We start from the raw sequence: 12,577 nt of genomic DNA on the forward strand, positions 1-12,577 counted from the left end.
GGCTCTCTCTCTCTCTCACACACGCACGCACACACACTAACTCTTTAGCAGTGTTTCTTTATCATGGTTTCGCCAGTTCGGTACAGCCTTGGCAACAATGGACATGGCTCAAAAAAGCAGGCCCCACCCTCTTGCACCCACTTTTTGGGGTGACGTAAGGACATAGGACATAAGAAAAAGGCCATTTCCCCTCAAGCCTGCTCCATCATTCAAAAAGATAGTGGCTGATCTCTTAACTCAGTGCCATTCTCCTGTCTTATCCACGAATCCCACACTTCCATTAATATCCAGAAATCTATTGATCTCTGCGTTGAGTGAACTCAGTGACTGAGCCTCTTCAGCTTTCTGAGGTAAAGAATTCCAAAGATTCACCACACAATGTCTCTTCACTTCAGCCCTAAACAGCCAGCCCCGTATTCTGAGACTGTGACCCTGGTTCTGAACTCCTCAGCCAAAGGAACATCCTCCCATATCTACCTGCTCAATCTCTCTAGGAGCTTTGCATGTCTCAGTGATGGACCTGCCACCCCAGGGACCAGTCTGGTGAATCTTTGCTGCATCCCCTCAATAGCAAGTATATTCCTTTTTAGGTAAGGAGACAAAAACTACACAGTCCTCCAGGTGTGGTCTCATCAAGGCTTTAGGTAATCGCAGTAAGACATCTTTACTCTCTTGAGAAACAAAGGACTGCAGATGCTGGAATCTAGATGAAAAACACGATGATGCTGGAAGAACTCAGCAGGCCAGGCAGCATCTGTGGAGAAAAGCAGGCGGTCAACGTTTCAGCTCAGGACCCTTCTTCAGGACTGAAGATAGGAAAAGGGGGAAGCCCAGTATATAGGAGGGAAAAACAGAGCAGTGATAGGTGGACAAAAGAGGGGAGGCAGTAAGAGATAGTGATTGGCAGGTATGGTGGAGGAGGGGAGAACAGATCCACTGGGGGATGGGTCAAAGGTAAGGAGAGAAAAAAGCCTCTTTGCATTCTTATCATGACTCAAATTCCCACTTAGTTTTATATCATCAACTAACTTGGAAATGTTACATTTGGACCTCTCAGCCAAATCGTTGATCTTGATTGTGAATAGTTGGGGCCCAAGCACCAATCAATGTGGTACCCCACTGGTGATAGCCTGCCAACTCAAGAAGGGTCCATTTATTCCCACTCTTTGTTTTCTATATTTAACCTGCTCTCATTCAAAGTCAAAGTCAAGTTTATTGTCAGATACACAAGTCCATGTGTGCACAGGTGCAATGAAAAACTTACTTGCAGCAGCATCACAGGCACATAATATTATATAAGCAGCATTCAGAAGAAAACATAAATTATACACAAGTTTTACAAGAAAGAACACAAGTAGAACAAAAAAAAATCAAAGTCCATTTTAGTGCAAAGTGGTCATAGTGTTGCTACACTGTAGTGATTAGGGTTGTGCTGGTTGGTTCAAGACCGAATGGTTGGAGGGAAGTGGCTGTTCCTGAACCTGGTGGTGTGGGACTTTAGGCTTCTGTACCTCCTGCCTGATGGTAGCTGCAAGAAGATGGCATGGCTTGGATGGTGGGGATCTTTGATGATGGATGTTCCACATTAGTACATCACCCCCAATTCCACGTGCTCTAACCTCGTTCACCAATCTCCTGAGTGGGATTTTATCGAAAACCTTCTGAGAATCCAATCACACCACATGTACTGGTCTGTCTCATTGGTACTGTAAGGTACATCCTCAAAGAACTCCAGTAGATGAGTCAAACTTGATTTCTCTTTCATAAATCCATGTTGACTCTGCTCAATCATATTTTTATTGTCTTCGTATCAAATGGAGAGCAACGCTGTATTTCTCTTGTATATTTCTGAAGCAAACAAAATGCTTCCTTTAAATAATCCATTGAGGCAAATGAGACCTTGTGCTGAATTTCAGAAGCTTAGACAGGGAACCGTTGCCAGCACATTATCCCTGGTTGGCATTGCAGGGATCCTTAAAGAATGGATGTTGCGGCAATACATGTATTGCTTTGACAGCGGCTTTCTCAGCTTTGACCACCCTGTGTGCTGTTTCACCTCTACAGTGGTAGCTTTTTGCTCAAAGCCAACATTTGGCCCTGGCAGATGGCACCAATGTTGGAAGGTTGGGAACCCACCTGTCATGTTGAGTGGGACTGGTGTCCATTCACAGGTTCCACATCTCCACAGCAGCAGGGACGGAGCTGAGCATTTGCTGCTGACTGCCTCAAGTTCTGGGTCAGCACTTCCCTGAGCCACTTACTGTGGAAATAGGCCTTTGCAAGCCACTACGAGCAAGGGAAGCCAATCTGGATTTCACCTCTCTGTTAAACAAGTGGAATTGGAATTGGTTTATTCTTGTCATTAGTACCGAGGTACAGTGAAAAACTTGTCTTGCATACCATTCACACAGATCAATTCATTACACAGTGCATTGAGTTAGTACAGGGTAAAAACAATAACAGAATACAGAGTAAAGTGTCACAGTTACAGTGCAGGCAGACAATGAGGTGCAAGATCACAACGAGGTAGATTGTGAGGTTGAGAGTCCATCTTATCGTACTAGGGGACTGTTCAGTAGTCTTATAACAGCAGGATAGAAGCTGTCCTTGAGCCTGGTGGTACGTGCTTTCAGGCTTTTGTATCTTCTGCCCCGATATGCTGTTGCGAGTGATAGCTGTGATGTTCATTGAGGGAAGCAGCCATATTGCTTCTACAGAGGGAAGGGCAGCCAGTCAGATTGGATGTTAAACTTTGACTACCTCTGAAGTTATACGGGGAACCTATGTGGGCCATGATCCAAATCCCACAATTTATATCAACAGGGAAGGGTATCAATCCCGGAATCAGCTGGTGATGTCATGGCTGTTGTTGGTAAGTTTGCTCGGAGCCCAACATAAACACTAAATGACCACCAAGCCAGGAAATTGGGCCTGGGTCATGGCAAGGTCATGGGGCTGCACACGGTGGCACAGCTAGTAGAGCTGCTGTCCCCAGCAATGTGGGTTCGACCTCGGGTGCTGTCTGTGTGTGGGGTTTGCACATTCTCCCTATTGACCATGTGGGTTTCCCCCCGGTGCTCTGGTTTCCTCCCACATCCACCCATCCACCACTTTAAACACTCCCTCCCTACACCACAGTGTACAGTGGCCGCAGTGTGCACCACCGACAAAATGCCCTGCAGTCACCCGGGCTACTCGGATGGCACCTCCCAGACCTACGACCTCTACTGCCAAGCAGGTGTGGGGAGGCACCACTTCTTGTAGGTTCCCATCCAATTGCCGCACCTTCCTGGCTTGGAAATACATCACCGGCCCTTCACACTGGGTCTAAAAACTGGAACTCCCTCCCCAACAGCAACTAACTCTAACCTTCACCAGAAGGACTGCAGTAGTTCAGAAAGGCAGCTCGCCCCTGCCTTCTCAATGGGTAATGAGGGATGGGCAATAAATGCTGGTCTTGCCAGCAATGCCCAGATTCTGGGAAGGGATCAGAAAAAGCCAGCAGGGACCCCTTAAGAACAGATTATGAAATAAATAAGCAATTAAGAATTTCAAATGCAGACACAGAAGTGCAAGAACATTACCTAATGTCAGATTCTGCTGAACAGATAATGCTAGCAAAATGTATTCCTGCTGTTTTCAGAGCAGAGTGGAAATTTAAAACCAGGGTCCCCACTGGTCCTGAAGGAACCAGTACACTGTAAATTTTCTGATGACCTTTGTACACAAAATGCAGGACGACATTACCGTGGAGACAATGGCAGATCAAATCGAGGGGGGAGGTGCTGGCAGCTGGAAGATCCAATTTCAGACTCTTCCTGATTTATGTGCCAACATCTCTGTGCCATCACACTGAATACAATGGTCTTACTGTCTGTTACACAAACCCACTCACACTGGGCACCAGCTGATGAGTTGATGACCAACATCAGAATCAGGTTTATTATCACTGGCATATGTCGTGAAATTTGTTGTTTTGCAGTAGCAGTACAGTGCAAGACATAAAAATCATTGTAAGTTACCAAAAAAAAATTAAAATGGTGCAAAAGAGGAATAACGAAGGAGTGTTCATGGGTTCATGGACCGTTCAGAAATCTGACGGTGGAGGGGAAGAAGCTGTTCCTGAATCGTTGAGTGTGGGTCTTCAGGCTCTTGTACCTCCTCCCTGATGGTAGTAACGAGAAGAGGGCGTGCCACTTAGAGATCTGCAGAGAGCAAGAGATGGGAGAGCGCACTCATCTCCAGCCCTGGCACAGTGAGGAGGTGGTGACCTTCTTTACTCAAGGTTCCACCATCCACGGATGTCCTAGATAACCTTTTATCTGAAGGGCCAAACCTCTCGACTCCGTTCACCCTCAAAATACTCAAACACGTCTGCCTCAGTTTTCCTCTGATGCCTCTCTTCCCTTCTTCTAGATGTAGAACAGGAACCCTTTGTACTGTGGTTGACTGACAGTTGGGGTAGTACAGTGTTTCGCTGAGAAGCCTCCTTCACACCTGGAAATTAGATAGGCAACATAAGCTTTTAATTTTCCATTTGCCTGTGTCTCCCATTATTCAGTAATGTGGACATTGCTAGCAAGACCAGCATTTATTGCCCATTTCTAATTGCCTTTAAGGTGATGGTGAGCCGCCTTCTTGAACAGAGTTTGGGCTTTGTCCAAGAGAGCCATGGAAGATGAAAGCCAGGGATTCTCTGCACTGATGTTTGTTTGGGAACTTTTTGTGAAGCCCAATTACCTTCCAAGCTTTAGCAACAAACAATCTGCTGGAGGAACTCAGCAGGTCAAGCAGCATCTGTGGAGAGAGAGGAATTGTCAACATTTTGGGTCAACATCCTGCATCAGTCCTGATGCAGGGTTTAAATCCGAAACGTTGACAATTCCTTTATAGAGGACATAGGTTTAAGGTGAGAGGGGAAAGATTTTAAGGGGACCTGAGGGGCAAGCTTTTCACACAGAGGGTGGTGGGTATATTGAACGAGCTGCCAGAGGAAGTGGTAGAGGCAGGTACAACTACAGTGTTTAAAAGACATTTAAGAGGGATATGGGCCAAATGCAGGCAAATGGGCTGAGCTTAGATGGACATCTTGGTCAGCATGGACCAGTTGGGCCGAAGGGCTGGTTTCCGTGCTGTGTTACTCTATGATTCGATGTTGCTCAAAGTCCAGAAGAACCCACACATCTCTGATGCTGGAGCCTCTGATGGATGGGGGTGTGTTTGTTTTCCTTTGTGACCTGGATCTGTAGTGAATGGATGGAAGAGCAGATGTTCAGGGCATTGGGGCTTGAATCTGTGACCCTGAAACTGAATCTTGTATACTCCCTGATTTACAATGAAAATCAACAAAATACACAGATGCTGGAAATCTGAAATAAAAGTGGTTCTGACGAAGGATCTCAAACCTGAAGATCAAAAAACAGAGCACTAGAAGAACTCAGCGGGTCAATCAGCATCTGTGGAGGCAAAAGGTGATGCAGGGTCCAGCGTTCTGTTTTTTGTTCCAGATTCTGGCATCTGCAGTCTCTTTTGTCTTCAAACCTGAAACTGTTTCCCTTACCACAGATGCTGCCTGACTTGCTGAGGGTTTCCAGCGTTTTGTCCTTGTAATGCTGCCTGCATCTTAAAGGTTCTGCATTATCTCGAAAGCCCCGTGAGAAATTCTGCGGTTGTGAAAGGGGCTATATTAATTCAGTTCCTTCTTTCCTTGCAATGTGTCGATAGACAAGGTTTTGAGTTGTGTACTGAAGAAGCAGCGGGAGCTTGAATCGCCCTGAACCACCAACAGTTGGATGAATGGCTATGCTCACACACACTCAATGATGCCCTGGGTTTCAGGCTTGTGGGCTGCTTGATCACAGCCAAGTTACCTTTGCTCCAGTTCACACTGAGGTCACTCAGCAATGTTGAGCTGAAGCATGAATCTTTCAGAGAAAATTTTTGGCCAACTCCTGAATGCACTGTTCACTGTCTAACAGTCAAGATGTGGCTACAGGACAGGCATGTGGGATTAGGTTTACCCGCTCGTGTAGGGAACAAACACCAACATAGACCTATTGGGCGGAACGACCTGTTTCACTTTGAGTCTCATTTGAAAGGAATGATTATTGCATGCTAAGGTATCCTGGAATGAAAGAGAAAGAATTGTATTTTCATTGCACCTTTCAGGTCATGCTTTATTGCTTACAGTTAATGACGTGTAATCATTGGTGTTAACAAGGGATTGTAGGCAGCCAATTTGCACCCAGCAAACTCTCATAGACAGCAATGTGGTAATCAGCTGATCATAGAGTCCCATAAAGTGATACAGCACAGAAGCAGGCCCTTCAGCCCACCAAGTCTATGCTGACCATAACCACCCAATAACACTGACATCATTTTATTCTCCCCACATTCCTATCAACTCCACCCCAGATCTTTCCACCCACCTGCACACTAGGGGCAATTTACAGTGGCCGACTAACCTACCAACTCACACACCTTCGGGATGTGGGAGGAAACCGGAGAACCTGGTTGAAACCCACACAGTCACAGGGAGAACGTGCAAACGCCACACAGACAGCACTGGAGGTCAGGATTGAACCTGGGTCTCGGGAGCTGCAAGGCAGCAGCTCTACCAACTGCGCCACCGTGCCACCTCTCTCTTTCAGCACTGTTGACTGAGAGGTAAATATTGACCAGGATTTAAGGGAGGGCTACTTTGCGTTTAGATCCACCTGAGAGGGTGATGAGCATCTCAGTTTAAAATCTCATCCAAACATCGCCACTGACAGGGCAGCACCATGTCAGAGGACCAGCCTAGACTTTGCATTCAAGTCTCTGCAGAGGGACTTGAACCCATGACCCAACTCGGAGACAGAAGTGGGACCCACCAATCAGCAGTTACTATGCCAGTTGTATAATGTGTGCTGGAAACAGTGGGAGATAGTCACAGAGTCATACAGCACGGAAACAGGCCCTTCGGCCCAACTGGTCCATGCCGACCAACATGCCCATATAATCCTGTCCCATTTGCCCATGTTTGGCCCATATCCCTCTCAACCTTTCCTATCCCTGTGTCTGTGTAAATATCTTTCAAATGTTGTTAATGTACCTTCCTCAACCACTTCATCTGGTAGCTCGTTTCACATACTGACCACCTTCTGTATGAAAAAGTGGCCCCTCAAGTTCCTATTGAATCTTCTCCCTCTCACCTTAAGCCTATGCCCTCTAGTTCTTGATCTGAGAGATGTGTATTGTTAGTTAATTTGAAATGCAGACATATTGCTGCAGGTTTGTGTTAGCAGTGCAGGCTCTCTTCCCAATGTGCACCGTGACTGTCCTGGTCCACCCAAGTCAAGCCAGTGCTGACCGTTGAAGGCTGAAGATGGCAAGTTGTTTCAGGGGAGCAGCAGCTGAATCTTAAGTGACTAACAGCAGAAAGCTAGAATGCTCCATCTCCAACTCTGGGAAGTGCAGTCTTGGCATTTTTCCTGGCTGCCTATCATTGTGTGCCAAATCCCACAAAAATGCAGAGTAGCCATTATGGATGGGTTAAGCTGATTATCATGGCTGTTGAAACCACGCCTTTGTTTGATGACTTAGCTTGTCATGGGTGGCAGGTTTACATATGGAAAAAAATGCCCAAGCATTTGTGTGATTACTGACAGGATAATTCTGCTTCTAGTTTACTTTTCTGTTGAATTGTCCCTGCAGTGTGCCTCATGTGGAAACACAGGAACAAACAAGAGCTAAAGACCAGTTAGCCTGACATCAGTAGTGGTTGGAATCTATTATTAAAGCAATGATAACAAGGCAGTTAGAAAATAATAATAGGACTGGGCAGAGCCATGTGGATTTATGAAAGAGAAGTCACGTTTAACAATTCTGTGTGAGTTTTTTAAGGTTGTAACTAACAATAGATAACGGTGAATAAGTTGATGTGGTGCTTTTGAACTTTAAGAAAGGTGCCACCCAAGAGATTATTAAGCCAAATTAGAGCACACATTGGTGGGGGTTTTATCTTGGTACAGATTGAGGATTGGTTAACAGACAGAAAACAGAGTGTAGGAATAAACCAGTCATTTTTGGGTTGGGTAACCGTGGGGATTGGTGCTGAGGTCCCAGCTGTTTGCAATCTACATCAATGACATGGATGAGAGGATCAAGTGTAATATATCCAAGTTTGCCGATGATATAAAGCAGAGTACCAATGTGAGTTGTGAAGAGAATGCAGAGAGGCTTCGCTGAGATATAGACAGGCTAAGTGAAAGGACAAGGACATGGCAGACGGAACTTGTCAGGTCATTAACTTCAGATGGAGTATTTTTTAAATGGTGAGAGGTGTCGTACACAAATCACTGAAAGTTAACATACAGGTACAGCAAGCAATTAGGAAGGCAGGTAGTACATTAGCCTGTATTGCAAGAGGATTTGAGTACAGGAGACATCTTACTGCAAACATAAGACCTGGAGCATTGTGTACAATTCTGGTCCTCCAACCTAAGGAAGGATATACTTGTGATTGTGAAAGTTCACCAGATTGATTCCTGGGATGACAGGTTTGTCAAATGAAGAGAGTTTAAGCAGCCTGGGCCTGTACTCCCTTGAGTTTTGGAGAATAAGATAAGATAAGATCTCCTTATTAGTCACATGTACATCGAAACACACAGTGAAATACATCTTTTGCGTAGAGTGTTCTGGGGGCAGCCCGCAAGTGTCACCACGCTTCCGGCACCAACATAGCATGCCCACAACTTCCTAACCCGTACGTCTTTGGAATGAGAGGTGATATCGTTGAAATGTACAAAGTTCTTCTGGAGCTTTACTGGGTAGATGTGGAGTTGATTCTTCCCCTGGCTGGGATGTCCAGAACTGGGGGTGGGTGGAGGGGGGGTGGAAACAATCTCAAACTAAGGGACTGGCCATTCAGGACAAATGAAAAAAGGTTTCTTCACCTGGAGGGTGATGAATCTTTGGAATTCTCGACCCAAGTGTACTGTGGAGGCTGGGTCACTGAGTACATTCAAGACAGAGATTGATATATTGTTGGATATTAAAGGAGTCGAGGACATGGGGTAAGTGCAGGAAAGTGGTACTGAGGTAGAAGATCAGCCATGGTCTAAGTGAGTGATGGAGCAGGAACGAATGGCTGACTCCTGCCTCTGTTTCCTACTTCCTTATGTCTGGTACCTTTCACTTTGTTGGTGGTCGTTGTTGTAATGGAGGAAATGTAGCAGCCAAGTCATGCACAGCAAGATCCCACATAAAGCAATATGTTTAACCTCAAGGAATTCTGTTTATTCACTAATGTTGGTTGGATTAATACTGCCCAGGGCACTGGGGAGAACGCCTCTGTGTGTGCGTGTGTGTCTGTGTGTGTGCGTGTGTGTCTGTGTGTGTCTGCATGTGTGGATGTGTGTATGTGCATGTGTGAGTTTGTGTGTCAATGTGTGTGGATGTGTTTGCGTGTTTGTGTCTGTATGTGTCAGTGTCTGTGTGTGTGTCTGTGTGCGTGTGTGTTTGTCTGCGTCTGTGTGTGTTTGTGTGTCTGTGTCTGTGTGTCTGCGTATGTGGATATGTGTGTGTGTCTCTGTGTGTGTCTGTATGTATTGGTATTGGTATTGGTTTATTATTGTCACTTGTACTGAGGTACAGTGAAAAGTTTGTCTTACAAACCGATCGTACAGGTCAATTCATTTACACAGTGCAGTTACATTGAGTTAGTACAGAGTGCATTGAAGTAGTACAGGTAAAAACAATAACAGTACAGAGTAAAGTGTCACAGCTACAGAGAAAGTGCAGTGCAATAAGGTGCAAGGTCACAACAAGGTAGGTTGTGAGGTCATAGTCCATCTCACTGTATAAGGGAACCGTTCAATAGTCTTATCACAGTGGGGTAGAAGCTGTCCTTAAGTCTGGTAGTACGTGCCCTCAGGCTCCTGTATCTTCTACCCGATGGAAGAGGAGAGAAGAGAGAATGTCCCGGGTGGGTGGGGTCTTTGATGATGCTGGCTGCTACACCAAGACAACGAGAGGTAAAGACAGAGTCCAAGGAGGGGAGGCTGGTGTCCGTGATGCGCTGGGCTGTGTCCACAACTCTCTGCAGCACTATGTGTGTCTGTGTGTGTGACTGTATGCCTGTGTGTCTGTATGTCTGTGTGTGTGCATCTGTATGTCTGTGTGTGTGTAGGTGTGTGTGTGTGTGTGTGTGTGTGTGTGTGTGTGTGTTCATGAGCCTGGCCCCAGTCACCTTGGACTCCCTTACCATTGGATCAAGACCTCACTCTATCCAGTTCGTGAGGTAGCTGGTGTACAACAGCCATCCCACATTAACAGAAACCACACACAGGCAAATTCTGCTCCTCAACATGAAGTTCAGGATCTGGAATATCAGGACCCTCATGGTTAATCCCACAACTGACAGACCTGAACAACACTGCCCAATCACAACCCAGGAGCTTAGACACTTTGAAATCCACTTCATTGATGAGAGATACAACAGGCAAGTAATGGCCAGCTCAAAGAACAAGTGGTGGCTACATCTTCTGGAACAGCGAACCTGAAGAGGAACATCTTCTCCATGGGGATGGATTTGCTGTCAAGAACCAGCTATTCTAGTAACACAACAACTCCCTTGTGGGATAAGTGAACATCTTGGGACCCCCCCCCCCAGTTCACTTCAAAATAGAACTAACACGCGATGGCCATCAGCACACACACCATGACCTTGGAAGCTATGGATAAGATCAAGGAGGGCATTTCCCACCTTGAGCAATCCCTGGCCAGAATCCCAGCGGAATCCCCCCCTCCCTGGTAACTTTAGTGCCAGAGTCAGAAAGGAGACAAACCTCTGGCAAGGTGCGATTGGCAGGACGGAAGTTGGGAAGATTAACTCCAGTGGAGTTGTCCTCCTTGCAAAGTGCTGGCTTCACCGGAGAGACAAAGACAAGACCTCGTGTGAACACACAGGTCCATGAACTAGCACCTGCTTGATGCTGCAAACATTATATGTCACCTGCGCCATGACTGATGGGCTCACTCCTCTACTCTGTTAACTCTATCAATCTGAGTCCAAAACTGCGGTGGCAATAGTAACACGGCCAGAGGAAAATCAACATCCAAGGTCTCACCTACCCCCAGTGGAAGTTCTACTTGGTCTGTGCCCCATAGACCGCCCGCCCCATAGTCAACACTTTGAAGAACTCCTGGACCGAGAACATGTGTGACGTCTGTCCTTGACCATCCTACGGACAACTTGACCCTACCCCCAGTGCGGCAAGGGGTTATAAAGGCCATCCAACAGCTGAAAGCAACAGGTCTCTGGAACAGACAGAATCCCTTCTAACACGATGATGCTGAAGGAACTCAGCAGGCTAGGCAGCATCCGTGGAGAAAAGCAGGTGGTCAACATTTCAGATCAGGACCCTTCTTCAGGATTTCTCCAGTCCCGAAGGACCCTTCTTCAGGACTTCTAGAGAAACAAAGGACTGCAGATGCTGGAATCTAGATGAAAAACACAATGATGCTGGAGGAACTCAGCAGGCCAGGCAGCATCCATGGAGAAAAGCAGGTGGTCAACGTTACGGGTCAGGACCCTTCTTCAGGACTGAAGATAGGAACAGGGGATTCTAGCATCTTCAGTCCTTTGTTTCTCTAGAATCCCTTCTAAAGTAGTAACCATGGTGAAGAAATACTTCCGACTTGTATCCATGACTTCAGGAGACCCTACCAGTGGTAAATTGGTTTATTATTGTCACATGTACTGAGGTACAGTGAAAAACTTTGTTTTGCATGCCATCCATACAGATCGTTTCGTCACATCAGTGCATCAAGGTAATAGAAGGAAAAAGCAATAACAGAATGCAGAATAAAGTGTTACAGTCTCAGAGAAAGTGCAGTGCAGGCAGATAATAAGGTGCAAGGGCCACAACAAGGTAGATTGTGAGGTCAAGAGTCCATTTTATTGTACTAGGGAACCGTTCAATAGTCTTATAACAGCGGGATAGAAGCTGTCCTTGAGCTTGGTGGTATGCACTTTGTATCTTCTGCCTGACGGGAGGGGGGAGAAGAGAGAATGACTTGGGTGGGGGGGGTCCTTGCTTATGTTGGCTGCTTTACCGAGGCAGTGGGAAGTGTAGACAGAGACAATGGAGGGGAGGCTGGTTTCCGTGACGTGTTGAGCACATCTCAGAAACACCATAAGTGTACATCTTCAACAAAGGAGACGAGTCCTATTGTGGTAACGACAGCAGGAGTCTCCCACTGCCAATTGTGCCTCCACCAACTCCTCCAAATCCATTGGATGGATCAATGTCAGTGACCTTCCCAAAGGCCAACATCCCCAGCACTCAAGCCTTAATTACACACAGTCAGCTCCAATGGCCGACACCAGACGCCCAGAACAGACACTCTATTCCGAGCTCAGCCATGGGAAGAGATTACCAAGTGAATAGAGGAAAAGGTTCAAGGATGTTCTCAAAGCCTCCTTGAAAAATGTAACATTCCCACAGGCTTGTGGAAGTACCTGGATCTATGACCGCTCAAAATGGACAAGGAATACCGGGAAGGCACAGAGCACAGAAGATCTCCCCCATGG

Source organism: Pristis pectinata, chromosome X, assembly GCF_009764475.1.
Source record: "Pristis pectinata isolate sPriPec2 chromosome X, sPriPec2.1.pri, whole genome shotgun sequence".
NCBI lineage: Eukaryota > Metazoa > Chordata > Chondrichthyes > Rhinopristiformes > Pristidae > Pristis > Pristis pectinata.